Genomic DNA, 12,900 nt, shown 5'->3' with positions numbered 1-12,900 from the left:
AGATACAATGGAGGTAAAGGCATCTGGTAAATACACCCATTCCAAATAGAAGAAATCGGCCAAAATGAAAAGGTTACAGGCCAAAGAAAGGCCTATAAGGCCGAAAAGGGCTAAGTCAGAAATCTAATAGGGAAGTCATATCTTAAAGTTCCAAAATGACCTCCTTTGACTCCATGCCTCAAATCCAGGTCACGAGGTCCAAAACAATCTCCTCTGACTCCATGTCACACTGATGCAAGAGATGGGCTCCCATGGCTTTGGGCAGCAACCCCCTGTGGCTTTGTGGGGTACACACCACCTCCTAGCTTTCTTCACTGGCTGACATTGAGCGTCTGTGGCATGTCCCACCATGCCTGGCTAACTTTGTAATTTTTGTAGGGATGGGGGACTCACTATATTGCCCAGGTTGGTCTCAAACTCCTGGGATCAAGCAATACTCCCATCTTAGCCTACCAAAGTGCTAGGATTAAAGGTGTGAGCCACCACACCCAGCATCTGTGCCATAATTTTAGATGACTGGCAGCACAGCAGTTTCTTCACACCAGCATCACCACAAACATATGAATAATGCATTGCTCTACGACATCACTAAGAAATAAGAATTTTTCAGGTTCATTATAATCATATCGGACCACCTTGCATACGCAGTCTGTGACTGACCGAAATGTTGTTACACAGTGTGTGACTGTTATGAAAAAGTGCTCAACATCACTAGTCACCAGGGAAAGCAAATCAGAACCACAATGAGATAACACTTCACACCTGTTAGAATGGCTATTATCAAAAAGACAAAAGATAACAAGCTTTGGCAAGTATGTGGGGAAAACTGAATCCTTGTATACTATTGATAGGAATACAACTTGGTATAGCCATTATGCAAAATACTATGAAGATTCTCAAAAAATTAAAAATAGAACTACCACATAATCCAGCAATCCAAGTTCTGAGTATACAAGGAAATAAAATTAGCATGTTGAAAAGATATCTGCACTCCCATATTCACTGCAGCATTATTCACAAGAACCAAGATATAGAATCAACCTAAGTGTCCATCAATAGATGAATGCTTAAAGAAAATTCAGGATATATGTGTGTGTGTATATATGTGTATATGTGTGTGTATATATATAGAGAGAGAGAGAGAAAGAGAGAGAGAGTGAGAGAGAAAGAGAGAGAGAGGAGGGAATTGCTCAGCCTTTAAAATGAAGAAAATCCTATCATCTGCAACATCACTATGAACCTGGAGGACATTATGTCAAGTGAAATAAGCCAGGCACAGAAACACAAATACTGTTTGATCTCACTTATATGTGGAATATAAAAAGCAAAACTCATAAAAGCAGGGAACAGATGGTTGCCAGGGGGCTGGGGGGTAGGGTAAATCGGGAGATGTCAGTCAAAGGGATTACAGTTTCAATAATCTAGAATGAGTAAGTTCTGGAGATACAACGTATGGAATAGCAACTACAGTTAATAACACCATATTGTATACTTGAAATTTGCTGAGAAAGTAGACCTTAAATATTCTCACCATAAAATAAAGGTATTGTAATGGAAATGTTAATAAGCTTGATTATAATAATTATTTCATAATGTATATGTATTTCGAAACACCACATTGCATTCTATAAATATGTATAATTTTTGTCAATTATACCTCAATAAATCTATGTTAATAAATCTGGAAAAATCCCTCTGGTTGTCAATTATTAAATTGGAAACCACCAGGGACTCTGGAGACACTATGCTTCAATTTCAGTTCCAGCTCTACTACGTGCTAATTGAAAGACTTTAGGCACTTTCTTAACCTTCTGTGCCTAAATTTCAACATCCATAAAATGTGTTTAAAGAAGTAAATAGTAAATGCTTATAAAAGGATTTTAGTACTGTCTGAATATTTGAATGTGCTCAATAAGGTTACCTATTTTTATTATCAGTTAAGCAATAAAGGCACAAAGTAATGAACTCAGTTAGCCAATGTGGTATCAGAATATGAGCCATTCAGTCTATTTTGTTTTCTCAATGACAGAATCAAGCCTTTCTCCTCAAATAAACATTTCGGCTAAAGTATTATCACTCTACTTATCCCTGTTGACCTGATGCAACTAAAACAAAATATACTCAATTTTTTAATTCACTCCTCAAATACCATTCAATTTCTGATCTGGTCTTTAGCTGCTCTAAGCACAGGTCTCTTGCTTGGACTACAATGTTCCACAGCTGAAATTGCTTAATTTTTAGTTTCCCAGGTGTGGGATCAGAACTATGATAATGGGGCGTGTTTTAATAAATCCTTAGACCCTTAAAATGGGACTTCGGAAAAACGAACTCAAACCCAGAGATGGAGTAAGTTGGAGTGTAGGGTGATTAGAAAGTGAAGCTCTAAAGAGAAGAATTGTTCATTATTGTAATACTAGGTAGGAATGATTAGCAGATAACACTGGGTAGAAAATCCAAAAGACAATCCAGATAAATTATTATCTAACCCAATCCAGCAGTGAATAATAAAGATAATAAATGACCCAGTTGAGCTTATCCCAGGCATAAAAGGAGGATTTCGTATTAGAAATTCCTTAAATGTCTTTCAACACTTAATAAAGAAGAAAAAAACGGTATGATCATCTGACTTATTAAAGAGCATATAAAAGGGAACTTTCCATGTTAAACACACACAAACACATGTACACACACACATATTACTGTAAACAGGGAAATAGTAGACATTATCCCTTTAAAATAAAAAACGACACAAGGAAGGTACACTATTAATACTTATATTTATTCAGGTACTACAATGCCTTACAAAAATAATGTAAAAAGAAAAGAAAAATAAATTAACGAAATGTGATTGGAAGAGAAGAAATAGAAACATCATTGTTTGCAAATGGTATAACTAACCGCATAGAAACCCTACCTCCCACAAAAATCTATTGATTAATTATAAGAAATATAGGGGCTCCAAGATGGTGCAGGTGATCTTTAAGGCCCTGGAGGGAATGGACAACCAGACCATTCTAGCTGTCCCATCATTATTGGATGGCCAAGGAGCAGTCCCTGATCCCAGAGGCCAGAGTGTCAACGCGCCTCCTGCTATCCAGCCATTGGATGATGAGGATGTCTTTCTCTGTGGGAAGTATAAGAAGCAATTCAACTCGCTGCCAGTGTTTATGACCCACAAGCAGGAACAGTGCCAAGGAAATGCCCCCGACCTGGCCACAGTCTCGCTGGTCACCAACAGCATCTACACAATCTACACACCTTCGGCAGCACCCACAGCGGTCCAGCAGGCCTCACCTCCTGCCAATTGCCAGATCTCCACATACATCACAGTGCCCCCGTCCCCACTGATCCAGGGGAACATCTTGGTAAGCAATGACGTGCTCATGTCTGCCATTTCAGGCTTCACATCCCTGGACCAGCCTATGCCCTAGGGCCCCCAACCTGTGCAGAGCAGCCTGAACATGCATTCTGTGCCCAGCCACCTCACCCAGCCTTCACCCCCTCCTCTACCACTGCCCTTACCACTCCACCCCAGAGCCTGGGCCCCCCTGGGCATCCCAATCCTGGTGGGAATGGTGTGGTGAAGGAGTACAGTGGTGCTGCACTCCTGGCTGGGAGTGGAATGGTGGAGATCCAGGCACTGGGGATGCAGCCCTACCCACCCCTGGAGGTGCCAAACCAGTGTGTGGAGGCTCCAGTATACCCCACCCCCACAGTGTACAGCCCTGGCAAAAAGGGATTCAAACCCAAAGGACCAAACCCTGCTGCCCCATGACCAGTGCCACTGGGGGCACCATGGCCACCTTTCACTCTCCACCAATGCTGAAGACCCCACAGGCTAAAGGTGCCAGGGGACTCCCGGAAGCTACAGGGAAGCCAAAGGCTCAGAAACTCATGTGCCCATACTGTGACAAGTCATTCACCAAAAACTTCGAACTGCAGTAGCACATCTGAAGCCACACAGGTGAGAAGCCCTTCCAATAAATTGCGTGTGGCCGTGCCTTTGCCCAGAAGTCTAATGTTAAGAAACACATACAGACCCACAAGGTATGGCCTCCAGGACACGGTGGTGGCACTGTGTCTTGAAACTCTGTGACTGTACAGTTCTTGGCCCTGAACCCCAGTAGGCAGGAGGATGAGGAAAACACAGGATTGGGCCAGCCTCTGCTGAGCACGCCACAGCCCCTGGCCTTGCCCACAGCCGGCGAGGGCAAGGGGCAAGCCGGAACCCAAGCAGGTAGTCCTCATCTACAGCTCCTACTTGTTCCAGTTCTGCCCCAGCAAGTTCAGCACCTATATCCAGCTCAAGTCTCACATGACCCAGCATAAGAACGAGCAGGTGTACAAGTGTGTGGTCAAAAGCTGTGCCCAGAGGTTCTCAAAGCTCGACACATTTCTGGAGCACATCAAGAGCCACCAGGAGGAGCTGAGCTACCTGGGCCACCTCTGTGACAAGGACTTCCCCACGCTGTACGACCTGGGTGTGCACCAGTACTCCCACAGTCTCCTACCACAGCACAGCCCCAAGAAGGACAGTGCCCTCTACAAGTGTGTCAAACGTGTCAACAAATACCCACCCCGGAGGCCCTGGAGCATCACCTGCAGACCGCCACTCACAACTTCTCTGCCCACACTGCTAGAAGGTGTTTCCTTGTGAACGCTACCTGCAGCATCATCTGCCAACCCATCGCAGCGGGGACAGGTTCAAGGGCCAGGTGTGCAAGAAGTTCTCCCGGCGGGTGCATTACCTCAAACTGCACGCTCACAACCACTCAGGCGAGAAGCCCTACAAATGCTCAGTATGCGAGTCTGCATTCAATTGCAAGGACAAACTGAAAAGACACATGTTGATCCACCAGCCCTTCAAGAAATACAAATGCCCTTTATCCACAAACACAGGCTGCGGTAAGGAGTTCAACCGGCCGGACAAGCTGAAGGCCCATGTCCTCTCCCACTCCGGCACGAAGCTCCACAAATGCGCCCTGTGCAGCAAGTCCTTCAGCCGCCCTGCTACTACAAGTTGCGCTGTGCTGGCTGCACCAAGGGCTTTTTCCAACACAAATACCTCAAAGATCACCGCTGTCGTCTCGGCCCCCAGAAGGACAAGGACCTGCAAACCCGACGGCACCCCCCACCACCGCTCGCGAGAAGAGGGCAGCCTCGCGCCGTGGCGGTAGTGGTGGGCGCAAGGTGGTGACCCCCTTGCCTGACCCGCTGGGGCTGGAGGAGCTGAAGGACGCAGGGGCTGGGCTGGTGCCCGAGGCCGTCCCGGGCAAGCCGCCCTTCGCAGAGCCGAACGCGCTGCTTTCCATCTTCGTGGGTGGTGCGGTGGACACGGAACCTGAGCTGGTGGTACCTGGACAGCTGAGGGGCTGGGCTCCAACCTGGCTCTGGCAGGGCTGCAGGCCCGGGCCGAAGGCCCATGTGCCATGCTCGCTGTTCCCGTCTACATCCAGGCCTCAGAGTGAGGGACCCGGGGTGTCCGTTTCCTGGGCAGGCCTGATGCTCATGTTTGGGTCCAGTCTCCCTGGGAGAAGACTGCAGATCCTTCCCAGTGGAAGCGAGCCATCGAGCCATTGGCAGAAATCCTTCTGAATGTCATTCATAAACCTTGGCCCATGGCCGCCTTCCGGTGTCCCCTCTCCTGCTGGAAAGCCCTGCAACATTCTGGGGTCAGGTGCAGGGCCGCCCACGGTTTCTGGGCAGAGCCACGGCAAGAGAGAGATGGCTGGAGCCTGAGCAGCGCAGCGTCCCGCTGGTCTAGGCTGGTAATTGCGTCCCTGGGAGAGAAGACAGGGCAGTCCCGCCCACTCTGCCTCCAGGCTGCCTCCGGGTGGGCTCTAGTCCGCTGCTCTTCAGGAGGCCTGCCACAAACTCTTTGGAGTTATCTGTTGGATCTTTTCACAGACAGTTCCCCACAGCGTCCTCAGACAGCTCTGTGATGTAGGCTTTTAAGAGGCACTCAGGTGTCACGGCTGGACTGCAGCCGTGAGACAGATCTGGCTTCAATTCCAAGAGTTGCCATGCACTTGCCTTGTGACCTTGGGCAAGTCACTTCACCTCTCTGAGCCCCGTGTTCCTCATCTGTACAATGGGGCTTATGATACAACTACCTCATAGGGTTGTCCTGGGGATCCAGTATGATGAAATGTGCCAGGGGCTTCCTCAATAAATGTTGTTGTCATCAAAAAAAAGAAAGAAAGAAAAGAAATATAGTATATGTAGTGTAATTCATATTTCTGTATAAATGTAATCACGATTTTTTTCTAGAAAATCATATGTTTAAATAAATGTATGAAAACAATAAAACAAAAGAAAATAAATATTCTGGAGTAGTTGTATGTGGATGAAGAGAAATGTAACTGGAAATGGAGATGAAAATGTTTGCCAGAGACTGGAGAGGGATGGGGAATGAGATATTGGTGAAGGATACAAAGTTTCAGTCACACAGAAGGAATAAGTTCCCAAGAGGTATGGCACAGCGTGGTGGTTTCGTTAATAATAAAGTGTAGTATACTCAAAAATTGCTGAAAGAGTGGATATTAATTGTTCTCATCATAATAATAGGGATGTGAGATGATGGGTATGTAATAACTTGATTTAATCATTCCACAATGTATACATATATCAAAACATCACTTTTTATACCCTAAATATATATATTTTTCAATTAAATGTAAGTAAATTAAATACATACGAATATATATAATTTTTCATGTGTTGATTTAAATAAATAAATGGGGTATAAAGAAGGAAAACATTTTAAAATAAAATTTAATTTAAAAAGAACCTAGCCGGGACTCATGGTAATAATGCTATAGAACGAGGAGCACATTGACTTAACTCTATGTTCCTGAGATGCTTAAATTAGAAAGGTGGTGGGAATGGGGAGCTGATATCAACTTTGCTTCCTGAAACAAATACAATGAATCCTTCAAAATTCTTGGTTCATGTACTAATTTTTCGGAACAATTTCCTTCCTTCCTTCAATTTACCTCTCCTAAGTCATGCATGAAACTCTTTGTCCTACTTGATCATTAGATAGGTGTTTTTCCTCTCATCTCCTGAAATAGATACTACAGCAAGCCTATTTCTTTCTAGCTTACCCCAGCTCCCAGGAGATCACAAGTAGTTAACAATGTAGACAAAATAAGTTCTTTGTGTCAATGGTATAACTTCACAGTTTCATTCAAAAATTACAAGTGAAACATTACTAACTGAATGCCAGACTCTTCATAAACTCAAGATTGGCTTCTTTAATAGCAACATTATTCAAAATATTTATGAATAATATAGAAACCACTAAATAATTTTGTTTTTAATTCTCAGCATAGTCCTCACCAGAAAAAATAAAAATATATGTCCCTATGCCTACCAATCATCCTTTACATTACATGAATTAAAAGTTCTGATCCTCTGGTTAGTAGAAAATATGAGTAATTAGATAGTAGAACAGATTCACATCTTTGATGTATTTGTGTGCATTTGTAGGGGCAGGAGGAGATTATAAGGAATGGCTAAAGGAAGATGTAAAAAATGAAAACAATCCTGGGAGGAAGAATGAGTCTTATCTAAGTAAAACATTTTGAATGAAAGTAAAAGCCAAGCAGATTCAATGGTGTCTTGAGCCTTGTAACTAACTATATTATAGAAACCTTGCTAAGATCTTCTACGATGTTGTAGTGAATGTCTCATCAGAGCCCAATCAAGTGGACGTCGAAAACAGCACAAGAACAATATTAATTCTTGAAAATCAACATCTTCTTAAATTCTAATGAGGGAAAGACAACAACAACAAAAAAAAACAGATAGATAAAACCATTTGAATGAACAAAAGCACAAACAGCAGTGTCTCTGATGGCTAATGTCAATTTAAGACAATTGCTTAATATAGTTGCTTAACAAATAATAATGAAAGATAAATTTTCATAAATTAGAAAATCTGATAGGGTCTTTAAGTGGAGAGTTGCTTTTTTCTTAAACAGCAAGGAAAGCAATCCAAGACTATTGTGATAATGTCAAGACTATCACAATCCAACATTGCAAAATTTATTATTGATCCTACAGGTCAAAACAGAGTTGCTCTTTTTCTGTAAAACTTGGTATCTTATTATCTATTAAAATGCTGATGGAAATTATGGTTCATTCTGTCATGCTAGGTTCTCACGATATGATTCCTTGAAAGAAAAATTAATCTTAGATGTTACAATCAGAAATATCTATGCTTCACCTGCTCAATGGTTTTGTTGTTCTGGGTGGACACTGAATTATATTTTTCTTTCTTTTTTTTATTTTTAAACTTTTGTTTCATATTCTGCGGCATATGTGCAGTTTGTTCCATAAGTAAACTTATGTCACAGGGGTTTGATATACAGATTATTCTGTCACCCAGGTACTAAGCCTAGTACCCAATAGCTATTTTGTTGTTGTTGTTCCTCTTCCTCCTCCCACCCTCCACCCTCAAGTAGGCCCTAGTGTCTGTCATTCCCCTCTTTGTGTCCATGTATTCTGATCATTTAGCTCCCACTTATAAGTGAGAACATAAAATACTTGGTTTTCTGTTGCTGCGTTAGTTTGCTAGGGATAATGCCCTCCATATCCATTTATGTCCCTGCAAAGGACATAATCCAATTATTTTTTATGGCTGCATAGTATTCTGTGGTGTATATGTACCACATTTTCTTTATCCAGTCTGTCATTGATGGGCATTTAAGTTGATTCTATATTTTTGCAATTGTGAATAGTGCTGCAGTGAACATACGTGGGCAAGTGTTTTTATGATAAAATGATTTATATTCCTTTGGGAATATAAATATAAACCCCGAAATGGGATTGCTGGGTCAGATGGTAGTCCTGTTTTTAGCTTGTTGAGGAATTGCCACAAGGCTTTCCACAATGGTTGAACTAATTTGCAGTCCCCCCAACGGTGTATGTGTTCCCTTTTCTCCACACCTTGTTATTTTTTGACTTTTTAGTAATAGCCATTCTGACTTGTGTGAGAAATTCTCATTTGTGGTTTTGATTTGCATTTCTCTAAGGATTAGTGATACGAGCCTTTTTTCATATCCTTGTTGGCCGCATGTATGTCTTCTTTTGAAAAGTGTCTGTTCATGTCCTTTGCCTACTTTTTAATGGGCTTGTGTTTTTTTCTTGTAAATTTGTTTAAGTTCCTTATAGGTACTGGGTAGTAGACCTTTTGTCAGATGCATAGTTTTCAAAAATTTTCTCCAATTCTGTAGGTTGTCTGCTTACTCTGTTGATAGTTTCTTTTGCTATGCAGAAACACCATAGTTAATTAGGTCTCATTTGTCAGTTTTTGCTTTCATTGCAATTGCTGTTGACTGACAATCAGTTTTGCTTTCATTGCAATTGCTTTCTTCATCATGAAATATTGGCCCATTTTATGTCCAGAATGGTATTGCCTAGGTTGTCTTCCAGAGTTTTTATAGTTTTTGGTTTTACATTGAAGCCTTTAATCCATCTTGAGGGGATTTTTGAATATGGTGTGAGGAAGGGGTCCAGTTTCAATCTTTTGCCTATGGCTAGCTTATTTTTCTCTTTTAAATCTGGCATACATTTTGAACACTAACCTCAACCTCAGCTTCACTCCATTTCTTCAACCTTTTCTTCTCTCCATCTTTTAAAATCTTTTTGTCATAAGATATACACATTTCCCTTGTTAATTGCCTCAAATTCTTTTGTAGGAATGCAGATTATAGATAGCTGATAGATAGAAGGAATATAGTAGAAGGAAAAAGGAACAGGAGGAAGGAAATGTTTTGAAACTATTTCCCAGAAGCATAATTGGGCAGCAGATGATAAAGAACTATGAAGGATGTTGAGACTGAACAACCAGGTAAGGCATTGCAACAAACCAAGTCAATTGGTTTGACTGGATTAGCAATTTACAAGAATAATTTTAAAAATGTATATGTTAAGAGTAATTATAAATAAAAGAATCAGCAAGAGTCCATTTTTCATTACCAATTAGAATTTTTCATCAAGGAGATTTTGAAGATACTCTAAAATATAAAATCCATAGGGCCAAAAAGATGATATTATCATAATAAAAATGGTATTTTGGCATGGGAAGTAGAATTCAGTGAAAGAAAAATAATGAGCTATTTTTAAAGGCATTTTGTTATTGGTTTGACAAAAAATAACAATAAGAAGTAGATATGGAGCTAAAAGCCCAGAAGAACAGACATGCTTGAACATCTGACCAAAGTTAATAGAAAACATAAAAGCGTGTGACATATTGAAGTAGTGGAATATAAAAGAGGTGTAAATGACAGAAATGTCATTTGGGAGAGATCCAAATTAGTAAGAGAAAAGGAAATGGTAAAACAATTATACTATATATTAGAATATCCAGAAGACAAATAAGAGGCTACAAAGTAACAAAGGCCAAAGAAAGGAAACATTTTAAGAAATGCATAAACTCTCATTAAAAGCAGTAGCAGAGGTCAAGTAAAGTGGAACGAAATCTTAGAAGAGATCTTTTTGCTTACAAAGAGATTGTAGATGATTACTGAATGAATAAATAAAATTTAGGCAGACAGCTAAAGTAAGAACAAAAATGAGGCCAGGCATGGTGGCTCACACCTGTAATTGGGAGGCCAAGGTGGGTGGATCACCTGAGGTCAGGAGTTTGAGACCAGCCTGGCCAACATGGCAAAACCTTGTCTCTATTAAAAATAGAAAAAAAATTAGCCAGGTATGGTGGCGTGCACCTGTAATCCCAGCTATTAAGGAGGCTGAGGCAGAAGAATCATTTGAACCCAGGAGGTGGAGGTTGCAGTGAGCCAAGATTGTGCCACTGCACTCCAGCCTGTGCAACAGAGCAAGATTCTATCTAAAAAAAAAAGTGAGACAGAATCTAAATAATATTCTGAAGAAAATGGTCATAATTTTTTAAATGTAATTTTATTTGCTCTTTAATTAATCACTAGCGAGCTGTCACCAATATTAGATTTTGTCTATATAGTTTTCTCTGTAAATTTATTTTAAGCTTTGTAAATATATTTTAGGCTCAAAGTAAGCTAGGATGAAAAAAATATTATGCAAATACTGTTTAAAAGAAAGCTTGAGTGTCTATATAAATATCAGAAAAATCTTGCCAATAGTGAAGATGATATTGAACAATGATATAGCTCAATTTTATTTCAAAAAGAAATAAATCATGAAGCATATGTATCTAGCATCAGAATATCAAAATACATAAATCAAAAAGATAATATTTTAAAAGATACAGACAAACCTATAATTATAGTTGGACATAATGACATTCATCTCTAAGTAATAGCCAGACTAAGTAGACAGGAAATCAGTAAGGATACAGAAGGCCTGAACAACACAATCAAGCAACTTGGCTTAATTGCTATTTTTAGAATAGCAATTCTAAAACTACACCTACAAGAGAGAATACACACGCAAGTGAACCTGTAACATCAACTAAGATAGACCATATACTGGGAGATAAAGTAAATATAAATAAATGTAAAAAATTAAATCAGAAAGAATATAAAATACTCTCCTTCCATAATAGAATTTAACTAGAAATTAATATCAAATGACATTTTGAAAAATTTTCTAACATTTAGAGGTTAAACAACATACTTCAAGAGTTATAAAGGAAATTATAAAGCCTTTTGAATTGAGTGAAAATTAAAATAAACATAGAAATGAAAATAAAAACAAACATCAAACATCAAAATTTGTGAAATCCAACTAAATCAGTGCATAGAGGAAAATATATGGAATTTCAAGTTTATACAGCAAAAGAATAGTTTAAAATCAATAAACTAATATTCTACATTAAAGCACTAGAAAACAAACAAATTAATCACAATGCAACTAGGAAGAAATAATTAAAATAAGAGCAGAAATCAATAAAATAGAAAACAACAAAATAGTAGAGAAAACAATTCATGTTAAAAAGCTGATTCTTTAAAAAGATCATTAAAACTGATAGTTAGATTAAAAATGACCTACTAATATCAGAGATAAAAAATGAATATCCCTACACATTTTACCACATATATTAAAATGATAACAAGATATTAAGAATGACTTTATGCCCATAGATTGGTTAGGTGAAATGAACAAATACCTTGAATGATACAAACTACAAACATATTTAGAAAGAAAGCACCTGATTTTCCCTATTATCTATTTTAAAAATAGAGTTTGTAGTTGTAAGCATTCTCTCAAAGAAAACTCCGGTGGTAGAAGGCTTCACTGGTGAACTCTACCACTCAATTAAGGAAGAAATAACATCAACTCTACAAATTACCAAAAAGTAGAAGAGCAAGTAAAACATCCTAAATTATTTCTGAAGCCAGAATTACACTGATACAAAATCAGAAAAGGCCTTGCAAAAAGACTAAAGACAAATACATAAAATGAATGAAAAAATAAACACAACCTCAAAATTAATTAATTACTTAATTAAGTGGCTGTAAAAATTCTCAACAAAATATTAGCAAACTTAATCCAATATTATATATACAACATGAGCAAACTGGGTTTCTCCCAGGAATGCAAGTTGGTTAAACCTGTGAAAAATCAATCAATGTAAATCACTTTATCAACAAACTAAAAGAATCTGAAAAACCGTAAGATTATTTCAATAAACAGAAAAATATCATCTTACAAAATCTAATATCCATTCATGTCAAATACTCTTGGTAAACTTGGATTAGTGGGAGACTTCCTCAAACTGATAAAGAGTATCTACAAAAAAACCCACTAGAGCTAACATATTTAATAATGAGAGAATGCTTTCTTCTTAAAACTGAAAAAAAAAATACATCCCCTTCTCTACTTCTATTACACATTATCTTGGAGGTTTTATGCAGTGCATTAAAGAATGAAAAATAAATAATAATAATAAAAGCA

The 12,900-nt window shown here is 39.2% G+C and overlaps 1 protein-coding gene and 1 pseudogene across 2 annotated transcripts in view; one reads left to right on the top strand and one right to left on the bottom strand.

Moving 5' to 3' along the window:
• CFAP299 (cilia and flagella associated protein 299) overlaps positions 1–12,900 on the bottom strand; it is a 659,626-nt gene that overhangs the window by 604,242 nt on the left and 42,484 nt on the right. The gene's annotated exons all lie outside the window — the stretch shown is intronic.
• LOC100583613 lies at positions 2,964–5,468 on the top strand (annotated as a pseudogene).

Source organism: Nomascus leucogenys, chromosome 9 (genome assembly GCF_006542625.1).
Source record: "Nomascus leucogenys isolate Asia chromosome 9, Asia_NLE_v1, whole genome shotgun sequence".
NCBI lineage: Eukaryota > Metazoa > Chordata > Mammalia > Primates > Hylobatidae > Nomascus > Nomascus leucogenys.
This window is presented reverse-complemented; position numbering and strand designations above follow the sequence as displayed.